Consider the following 11,537-nt stretch of genomic DNA (forward strand, 5'->3'; position numbering starts at 1 on the left):
TTTTTTGAAAAGCTCCATAAATCCCTTAGGCCGGTGCCTACTGACTTGGGCCCCTACTATGGTGCTCCCATATCGGGCATGGGTGTGGGCAGGCCCTTAAAAGTCGTTTTCATTCGATTTCAATAGCGGCACCTGGTAACCCAAAAAGAGGGCACTCTGTCGTTTTTCCTGAATAATTCAACATAGAATATTTTCGGACTTTTTTTGAAAAGCTCCATAAATCCCTTAGGCCGGTGCCTACTGACTTGGGACCCCTACTATGGTGCTCCCATATCGGGCATGGGCGTGGGCAGGCCCTTAAAAGTCGTTTTCATTCGATTTCAATAGGGGCACCTGGTAACCCAAAAAGAGGGCACTCTGTCGTTTTTCCTGAATAATTCAACATAGAATATTTTCGGACTTTTTTTGAAAAGCTCCATAAATCCCTTAGGCCGGTGCCTACTGACTTGGGCCCCTACTATGGTGCTCCCATATCGGGCATGGGTGTGGGCAGGCCTTAAAAGTCGTTTTCATTCGATTTCAATAGCGGCACCTGGTAACCCAAAAAGAGGGCACTCTGTCGTTTTTCCTGAATAATTCAACATAGAATATTTTCGGACTTTTTTTGAAAAGCTCCATAAATCCCTTAGGCCGGTGCCTACTGACTTGGGCCCCTACTATGGTGCTCCCATATCGGGCATGGGTGTGGGCAGGCCCTTAAAAGTCGTTTTCATTCGATTTCAATAGCGGCACCTGGTAACCCAAAAAGAGGGCACTCTGTCGTTTTTCCTGAATAATTCAACATAGAATATTTTCGGACTTTTTTTGAAAAGCTCCATAAATCCCTTAGGCCGGTGCCTACTGACTTGGGCCCCTACTATGGTGCTCCCATATCGGGCATGGGCGTGGGCAGGCCCTTAAAAGTCGTTTTCATTCGATTTCAATAGCGGCACCTGGTAACCCAAAAAGAGGGCACTCTGTCGTTTTTCCTGAATAATTCAACATAGAATATTTTCGGACTTTTTTTGAAAAGCTCCATAAATCCCTTAGGCCGGTGCCTACTGACTTGGGCCCCTACTATGGTGCTCCCATATCGGGCATGGGTGTGGGCAGGCCCTTAAAAGTCGTTTTCATTCGATTTCAATAGCGGCACCTGGTAACCCAAAAAGAGGGCACTCTGTCGTTTTTCCTGAATAATTCAACATAGAATATTTTCGGACTTTTTTTGAAAAGCTCCATAAATCCCTTAGGCCGGTGCCTACTGACTTGGACCCCTACTATGGTGCTCCCATATCGGGCATGGGTGTGGGCAGGCCCTTAAAAGTCGTTTTCATTCGATTTCAATAGCGGCACCTGGTAACCCAAAAAGAGGGCACTCTGTCGTTTTTCCTGAATAATTCAACATAGAATATTTTCGGACTTTTTTTGAAAAGCTCCATAAATCCCTTAGGCCGGTGCCTACTGACTTGGGACCCCTACTATGGTGCTCCCATATCGGGCATGGGTGTGGGCAGGCCCTTAAAAGTCGTTTTCATTCGATTTCAATAGCGGCACCTGGTAACCCAAAAAGAGGGCACTCTGTCGTTTTTCCTGAATAATTCAACATAGAATATTTTCGGACTTTTTTTGAAAAGCTCCATAAATCCCTTAGGCCGGTGCCTACTGACTTGGGACCCCTACTATGGTGCTCCCATATCGGGCATGGGTGTGGGCAGGCCCTTAAAAGTCGTTTTCATTCGATTTCAATAGGGGCACCTGGTAACCCAAAAAGAGGGCACTCTGTCGTTTTTCCTGAATAATTCAACATAGAATATTTTCGGACTTTTTTTGAAAAGCTCCATAAATCCCTTAGGCCGGTGCCTACTGACTTGGGCCCCTACTATGGTGCTCCCATATCGGGCATGGGTGTGGGCAGGCCCTTAAAAGTCGTTTTCATTCGATTTCAATAGCGGCACCTGGTAACCCAAAAAGAGGGCACTCTGTCGTTTTCCTGATAGTGCGGGTGACATAGAATATTTCGGACTTTTTTGAAAAGCTCCATAAATCCCTTAGGCCGGTGCCTACTGACTTGTGCCCCGTAGCTATGGTGCTCCCATAGCGGGCATGGGTGTCTGCAGGCCATTTAAAGTCGTTTTCATTCGATTTAAATAGGGGCACCTGGTAACCCAAAAAGTGGGCACTCTGTCGTTTTTCCTGAGTAGTTCAACATAGAAAGTATTCAGACCTTATTTTTGAAAAGCTCCATAAATCCCTTAGGCCGGTGCCCACTGACTTGTGCCCATAGTATGGTGCTCCCATAGCGGGCATGGGTGTCTGCAGGTCATTTAAATTCATTTTCATTCGATTAGAATAGGAGCACCTGGTAACCCAAAAATAATACCAGGTGCACGGAGGGGAGGATGAGTACAGACATTTTATATAAAAGCTCCATAAATCCCTTAGGCCGGTGCCCACTGACTTGTGCCCATAGTATGGTGCTCCCATAGCGGGCATGGGTGTCTGCAGGTCATTTAAATTCATTTTCATTCGATTAGAATAGGAGCACCTGGTAACCCAAAAGAGGGCACTTAGCCGTTTTTCCTGAGTAGTTCAACATAGAATATTTTCGGACCTTTTTTGAAAAGCTCCATAAATCCCTCAGGCCGGTGCCTACTGACTTGGACCCCTACTATGGTGCTCCCATATCGGGCATGGGTGTGGGCAGGCCCTTAAAAGTCGTTTTCATTCGATTTCAATAGCGGCACCTGGTAACCCAAAAAGAGGGCACTCTGTCGTTTTTCCTGAATAGTTCAACATAGAATATTTTCGGACTTTTTTTGAAAAGCTCCATAAATCCCTTAGGCCGGTGCCTACTGACTTGGACCCCTACTATGGTGCTCCCATATCGGGCATGGGTGTGGGCAGGCCCTTAAAAGTCGTTTTCATTCGATTTCAATAGCGGCACCTGGTAACCCAAAAAGAGGGCACTCTGTCGTTTTTCCTGAATAATTCAACATAGAATATTTTCGGACTTTTTTTGAAAAGCTCCATAAATCCCTTAGGCCGGTGCCTACTGACTTGGGACCCCTACTATGGTGCTCCCATATCGGGCATGGGTGTGGGCAGGCCCTTAAAAGTCGTTTTCATTCGATTTCAATAGCGGCACCTGGTAACCCAAAAAGAGGGCACTCTGTCGTTTTTCCTGAATAATTCAACATAGAATATTTTCGGACTTTTTTTGAAAAGCTCCATAAATCCCTTAGGCCGGTGCCTACTGACTTGGGACCCCTACTATGGTGCTCCCATATCGGGCATGGGTGTGGGCAGGCCCTTAAAAGTCGTTTTCATTCGATTTCAATAGCGGCACCTGGTAACCCAAAAAGAGGGCACTCTGTCGTTTTTCCTGAATAATTCAACATAGAATATTTTCGGACTTTTTTTGAAAAGCTCCATAAATCCCTTAGGCCGGTGCCTACTGACTTGGGCCCCTACTATGGTGCTCCCATATCGGGCATGGGTGTGGGCAGGCCCTTAAAAGTCGTTTTCATTCGATTTCAATAGCGGCACCTGGTAACCCAAAAAGAGGGCACTCTGTCGTTTTTCCTGAATAATTCAACATAGAATATTTTCGGACTTTTTTTGAAAAGCTCCATAAATCCCTTAGGCCGGTGCCTACTGACTTGGGACCCCTACTATGGTGCTCCCATATCGGGCATGGGTGTGGGCAGGCCCTTAAAAGTCGTTTTCATTCGATTTCAATAGCGGCACCTGGTAACCCAAAAAGAGGGCACTCTGTCGTTTTTCCTGAATAATTCAACATAGAATATTTTCGGACTTTTTTTGAAAAGCTCCATAAATCCCTTAGGCCGGTGCCTACTGACTTGGGCCCCTACTATGGTGCTCCCATATCGGGCATGGGTGTGGGCAGGCCCTTAAAAGTCGTTTTCATTCGATTTCAATAGCGGCACCTGGTAACCCAAAAAGAGGGCACTCTGTCGTTTTTCCTGAATAATTCAACATAGAATATTTTCGGACTTTTTTTGAAAAGCTCCATAAATCCCTTAGGCCGGTGCCTACTGACTTGGGCCCCTACTATGGTGCTCCCATATCGGGCATGGGTGTGGGCAGGCCTTAAAAGTCGTTTTCATTCGATTTCAATAGCGGCACCTGGTAACCCAAAAAGAGGGCACTCTGTCGTTTTTCCTGAATAATTCAACATAGAATATTTTCGGACTTTTTTTGAAAAGCTCCATAAATCCCTTAGGCCGGTGCCTACTGACTTGGGCCCCTACTATGGTGCTCCCATATCGGGCATGGGTGTGGGCAGGCCCTTAAAAGTCGTTTTCATTCGATTTCAATAGCGGCACCTGGTAACCCAAAAAGAGGGCACTCTGTCGTTTTTCCTGAATAATTCAACATAGAATATTTTCGGACTTTTTTTGAAAAGCTCCATAAATCCCTTAGGCCGGTGCCTACTGACTTGGGCCCCTACTATGGTGCTCCCATATCGGGCATGGGTGTGGGCAGGCCCTTAAAAGTCGTTTTCATTCGATTTCAATAGCGGCACCTGGTAACCCAAAAAGAGGGCACTCTGTCGTTTTTCCTGAATAATTCAACATAGAATATTTTCGGACTTTTTTTGAAAAGCTCCATAAATCCCTTAGGCCGGTGCCTACTGACTTGGACCCCTACTATGGTGCTCCCATATCGGGCATGGGTGTGGGCAGGCCTATTAAAAGTCGTTTTCATTCGATTTCAATAGCGGCACCTGGTAACCCAAAAAGAGGGCACTCTGTCGTTTTTCCTGAATAATTCAACATAGAATATTTTCGGACTTTTTTTGAAAAGCTCCATAAATCCCTTAGGCCGGTGCCTACTGACTTGGGCCCCTACTATGGTGCTCCCATATCGGGCATGGGTGTGGGCAGGCCCTTAAAAGTCGTTTTCATTCGATTTCAATAGCGGCACCTGGTAACCCAAAAAGAGGGCACTCTGTCGTTTTTCCTGAATAATTCAACATAGAATATTTTCGGACTTTTTTTGAAAAGCTCCATAAATCCCTTAGGCCGGTGCCTACTGACTTGGACCCCTACTATGGTGCTCCCATATCGGGCATGGGTGTGGGCAGGCCCTTAAAAGTCGTTTTCATTCGATTTCAATAGCGGCACCTGGTAACCCAAAAAGAGGGCACTCTGTCGTTTTTCCTGAATAATTCAACATAGAATATTTTCGGACTTTTTTTGAAAAGCTCCATAAATCCCTTAGGCCGGTGCCTACTGACTTGGGACCCCTACTATGGTGCTCCCATATCGGGCATGGGTGTGGGCAGGCCCTTAAAAGTCGTTTTCATTCGATTTCAATAGCGGCACCTGGTAACCCAAAAAGAGGGCACTCTGTCGTTTTTCCTGAATAATTCAACATAGAATATTTTCGGACTTTTTTTGAAAAGCTCCATAAATCCCTTAGGCCGGTGCCTACTGACTTGGGACCCCTACTATGGTGCTCCCATATCGGGCATGGGTGTGGGCAGGCCCTTAAAAGTCGTTTTCATTCGATTTCAATAGCGGCACCTGGTAACCCAAAAAGAGGGCACTCTGTCGTTTTTCCTGAATAATTCAACATAGAATATTTTCGGACTTTTTTTGAAAAGCTCCATAAATCCCTTAGGCCGGTGCCTACTGACTTGGGACCCCTACTATGGTGCTCCCATATCGGGCATGGGTGTGGGCAGGCCTATTAAAAGTCGTTTTCATTCGATTTCAATAGCGGCACCTGGTAACCCAAAAAGAGGGCACTCTGTCGTTTTTCCTGAATAATTCAACATAGAATATTTTCGGACTTTTTTTGAAAAGCTCCATAAATCCCTTAGGCCGGTGCCTACTGACTTGGGCCCCTACTATGGTGCTCCCATATCGGGCATGGGTGTGGGCAGGCCCTTAAAAGTCGTTTTCATTCGATTTCAATAGCGGCACCTGGTAACCCAAAAAGAGGGCACTCTGTCGTTTTTCCTGAATAATTCAACATAGAATATTTTCGGACTTTTTTTGAAAAGCTCCATAAATCCCTTAGGCCGGTGCCTACTGACTTGGGCCCCTACTATGGTGCTCCCATATCGGGCATGGGTGTGGGCAGGCCCTTAAAAGTCGTTTTCATTCGATTTCAATAGCGGCACCTGGTAACCCAAAAAGAGGGCACTCTGTCGTTTTTCCTGAATAATTCAACATAGAATATTTTCGGACTTTTTTTGAAAAGCTCCATAAATCCCTTAGGCCGGTGCCTACTGACTTGGACCCCTACTATGGTGCTCCCATATCGGGCATGGGTGTGGGCAGGCCCTTAAAAGTCGTTTTCATTCGATTTCAATAGCGGCACCTGGTAACCCAAAAAGAGGGCACTCTGTCGTTTTTCCTGAATAATTCAACATAGAATATTTTCGGACTTTTTTGAAAAGCTCCATAAATCCCTTAGGCCGGTGCCTACTGACTTGGGCCCCTACTATGGTGCTCCCATATCGGGCATGGGTGTGGGCAGGCCCTTAAAAGTCGTTTTCATTCGATTTCAATAGCGGCACCTGGTAACCCAAAAAGAGGGCACTCTGTCGTTTTTCCTGAATAATTCAACATAGAATATTTTCGGACTTTTTTTGAAAAGCTCCATAAATCCCTTAGGCCGGTGCCTACTGACTTGGGCCCCTACTATGGTGCTCCCATATCGGGCATGGGTGTGGGCAGGCCCTTAAAAGTCGTTTTCATTCGATTTCAATAGCGGCACCTGGTAACCCAAAAAGAGGGCACTCTGTCGTTTTTCCTGAATAATTCAACATAGAATATTTTCGGACTTTTTTTGAAAAGCTCCATAAATCCCTTAGGCCGGTGCCTACTGACTTGGGCCCCTACTATGGTGCTCCCATATCGGGCATGGGTGTGGGCAGGCCCTTAAAAGTCGTTTTCATTCGATTTCAATAGCGGCACCTGGTAACCCAAAAAGAGGGCACTCTGTCGTTTTTCCTGAATAATTCAACATAGAATATTTTCGGACTTTTTTTGAAAAGCTCCATAAATCCCTTAGGCCGGTGCCTACTGACTTGGGCCCCTACTATGGTGCTCCCATATCGGGCATGGGTGTGGGCAGGCCCTTAAAAGTCGTTTTCATTCGATTTCAATAGGGGCACCTGGTAACCCAAAAAGAGGGCACTCTGTCGTTTTTCCTGAATAATTCAACATAGAATATTTTCGGACTTTTTTTGAAAAGCTCCATAAATCCCTTAGGCCGGTGCCTACTGACTTGGGCCCCTACTATGGTGCTCCCATATCGGGCATGGGTGTGGGCAGGCCCTTAAAAGTCGTTTTCATTCGATTTCAATAGCGGCACCTGGTAACCCAAAAAGAGGGCACTCTGTCGTTTTTCCTGAATAATTCAACATAGAATATTTTCGGACTTTTTTTGAAAAGCTCCATAAATCCCTTAGGCCGGTGCCTACTGACTTGGACCCCTACTATGGTGCTCCCATATCGGGCATGGGTGTGGGCAGGCCCTTAAAAGTCGTTTTCATTCGATTTCAATAGCGGCACCTGGTAACCCAAAAAGAGGGCACTCTGTCGTTTTTCCTGAATAATTCAACATAGAATATTTTCGGACTTTTTTTGAAAAGCTCCATAAATCCCTTAGGCCGGTGCCTACTGACTTGGGCCCCTACTATGGTGCTCCCATATCGGGCATGGGTGTGGGCAGGCCCTTAAAAGTCGTTTTCATTCGATTTCAATAGCGGCACCTGGTAACCCAAAAAGAGGGCACTCTGTCGTTTTTCCTGAATAATTCAACATAGAATATTTTCGGACTTTTTTTGAAAAGCTCCATAAATCCCTTAGGCCGGTGCCTACTGACTTGGACCCCTACTATGGTGCTCCCATATCGGGCATGGGTGTGGGCAGGCCCTTAAAAGTCGTTTTCATTCGATTTCAATAGCGGCACCTGGTAACCCAAAAAGAGGGCACTCTGTCGTTTTTCCTGAATAATTCAACATAGAATATTTTCGGACTTTTTTTGAAAAGCTCCATAAATCCCTTAGGCCGGTGCCTACTGACTTGGACCCCTACTATGGTGCTCCCATATCGGGCATGGGTGTGGGCAGGCCCTTAAAAGTCGTTTTCATTCGATTTCAATAGCGGCACCTGGTAACCCAAAAAGAGGGCACTCTGTCGTTTTTCCTGAATAATTCAACATAGAATATTTTCGGACTTTTTTTGAAAAGCTCCATAAATCCCTTAGGCCGGTGCCTACTGACTTGGGCCCCTACTATGGTGCTCCCATATCGGGCATGGGTGTGGGCAGGCCCTTAAAAGTCGTTTTCATTCGATTTCAATAGCGGCACCTGGTAACCCAAAAAGAGGGCACTCTGTCGTTTTTCCTGAATAATTCAACATAGAATATTTTCGGACTTTTTTTGAAAAGCTCCATAAATCCCTTAGGCCGGTGCCTACTGACTTGGGACCCCTACTATGGTGCTCCCATATCGGGCATGGGTGTGGGCAGGCCTTAAAAGTCGTTTTCATTCGATTTCAATAGCGGCACCTGGTAACCCAAAAAGAGGGCACTCTGTCGTTTTTCCTGAATAATTCAACATAGAATATTTTCGGACTTTTTTTGAAAAGCTCCATAAATCCCTTAGGCCGGTGCCTACTGACTTGGGCCCCTACTATGGTGCTCCCATATCGGGCATGGGTGTGGGCAGGCCCTTAAAAGTCGTTTTCATTCGATTTCAATAGCGGCACCTGGTAACCCAAAAAGAGGGCACTCTGTCGTTTTTCCTGAATAATTCAACATAGAATATTTTCGGACTTTTTTTGAAAAGCTCCATAAATCCCTTAGGCCGGTGCCTACTGACTTGGGCCCCTACTATGGTGCTCCCATATCGGGCATGGGTGTGGGCAGGCCCTTAAAAGTCGTTTTCATTCGATTTCAATAGCGGCACCTGGTAACCCAAAAAGAGGGCACTCTGTCGTTTTTCCTGAATAATTCAACATAGAATATTTTCGGACTTTTTTTGAAAAGCTCCATAAATCCCTTAGGCCGGTGCCTACTGACTTGGACCCCTACTATGGTGCTCCCATATCGGGCATGGGTGTGGGCAGGCCCTTAAAAGTCGTTTTCATTCGATTTCAATAGCGGCACCTGGTAACCCAAAAAGAGGGCACTCTGTCGTTTTTCCTGAATAATTCAACATAGAATATTTTCGGACTTTTTTTGAAAAGCTCCATAAATCCCTTAGGCCGGTGCCTACTGACTTGGGCCCCTACTATGGTGCTCCCATATCGGGCATGGGCTGTGGGCAGGCCCTTAAAAGTCGTTTTCATTCGATTTCAATAGGGGCACCTGGTAACCCAAAAAGAGGGCACTCTGTCGTTTTTCCTGAATAATTCAACATAGAATATTTTCGGACTTTTTTTGAAAAGCTCCATAAATCCCTTAGGCCGGTGCCTACTGACTTGGGCCCCTACTATGGTGCTCCCATATCGGGCATGGGTGTGGGCAGGCCCTTAAAAGTCGTTTTCATTCGATTTCAATAGCGGCACCTGGTAACCCAAAAAGAGGGCACTCTGTCGTTTTTCCTGAATAATTCAACATAGAATATTTTCGGACTTTTTTTGAAAAGCTCCATAAATCCCTTAGGCCGGTGCCTACTGACTTGGGACCCCTACTATGGTGCTCCCATATCGGGCATGGGTGTGGGCAGGCCCTTAAAAGTCGTTTTCATTCGATTTCAATAGCGGCACCTGGTAACCCAAAAAGAGGGCACTCTGTCGTTTTTCCTGAATAATTCAACATAGAATATTTTCGGACTTTTTTTGAAAAGCTCCATAAATCCCTTAGGCCGGTGCCTACTGACTTGGGACCCCTACTATGGTGCTCCCATATCGGGCATGGGTGTGGGCAGGCCCTTAAAAGTCGTTTTCATTCGATTTCAATAGCGGCACCTGGTAACCCAAAAAGAGGGCACTCTGTCGTTTTTCCTGAATAATTCAACATAGAATATTTTCGGACTTTTTTTGAAAAGCTCCATAAATCCCTTAGGCCGGTGCCTACTGACTTGGGCCCCTACTATGGTGCTCCCATATCGGGCATGGGTGTGGGCAGGCCCTTAAAAGTCGTTTTCATTCGATTTCAATAGCGGCACCTGGTAACCCAAAAAGAGGGCACTCTGTCGTTTTTCCTGAATAATTCAACATAGAATATTTTCGGACTTTTTTTGAAAAGCTCCATAAATCCCTTAGGCCGGTGCCTACTGACTTGGGACCCCTACTATGGTGCTCCCATATCGGGCATGGGTGTGGGCAGGCCCTTAAAAGTCGTTTTCATTCGATTTCAATAGCGGCACCTGGTAACCCAAAAAGAGGGCACTCTGTCGTTTTTCCTGAATAATTCAACATAGAATATTTTCGGACTTTTTTTGAAAAGCTCCATAAATCCCTTAGGCCGGTGCCTACTGACTTGGACCCCTACTATGGTGCTCCCATATCGGGCATGGGTGTGGGCAGGCCCTTAAAAGTCGTTTTCATTCGATTTCAATAGCGGCACCTGGTAACCCAAAAAGAGGGCACTCTGTCGTTTTTCCTGAATAATTCAACATAGAATATTTTCGGACTTTTTTTGAAAAGCTCCATAAATCCCTTAGGCCGGTGCCTACTGACTTGGACCCCTACTATGGTGCTCCCATATCGGGCATGGGTGTGGGCAGGCCCTTAAAAGTCGTTTTCATTCGATTTCAATAGGGGCACCTGGTAACCCAAAAAGAGGGCACTCTGTCGTTTTTCCTGAATAATTCAACATAGAATATTTTCGGACTTTTTTTGAAAAGCTCCATAAATCCCTTAGGCCGGTGCCTACTGACTTGGGCCCCTACTATGGTGCTCCCATATCGGGCATGGGTGTGGGCAGGCCCTTAAAAGTCGTTTTCATTCGATTTCAATAGCGGCACCTGGTAACCCAAACTAACATAAGGTGGTGTCAGTAGTGCGGGTGACTACATACATTTTTGAAAAGCTCCATAAATCCTTTAGGCCGGTGCCTACTGACTTGTGCCCGTAGTATGGTGCTCCCATAGCGGGCATGGGTGTCTGCAGGTCATTTAAATTCGTTTTCATTCGATTTAAATAGGGGCACCTGGTAACCCAAAAAGTGGGCACTCTGTCGTTTTTCCTGAGTAGTTCAACATAGAAAGTATTCAGACCTTATTTTTGAAAAGCTCCATAAATCCCTTAGGCCGGTGCCCACTGACTTGTGCCCATAGTATGGTGCTCCCATAGCGGGCATGGGTGTCTGCAGGTCATTTAAATTCATTTTCATTCGATTAGAATAGGAGCACCTGGTAACCCAAAAATAATACCAGGTGCACGGAGGGGAGGATGAGTACAGACATTTTATATAAAAGCTCCATAAATCCCTTAGGCCGGTGCCCACTGACTTGTGCCCATAGTATGGTGCTCCCATAGCGGGCATGGGTGTCTGCAGGTCATTTAAATTCATTTTCATTCGATTAGAATAGGAGCACCTGGTAACCCAAAAGAGGGCACTTAGCCGTT

This window comes from Salvelinus namaycush, unplaced genomic scaffold, assembly GCF_016432855.1.
Source record: "Salvelinus namaycush isolate Seneca unplaced genomic scaffold, SaNama_1.0 Scaffold3068, whole genome shotgun sequence".
NCBI classification, from domain to species: domain Eukaryota; kingdom Metazoa; phylum Chordata; class Actinopteri; order Salmoniformes; family Salmonidae; genus Salvelinus; species Salvelinus namaycush.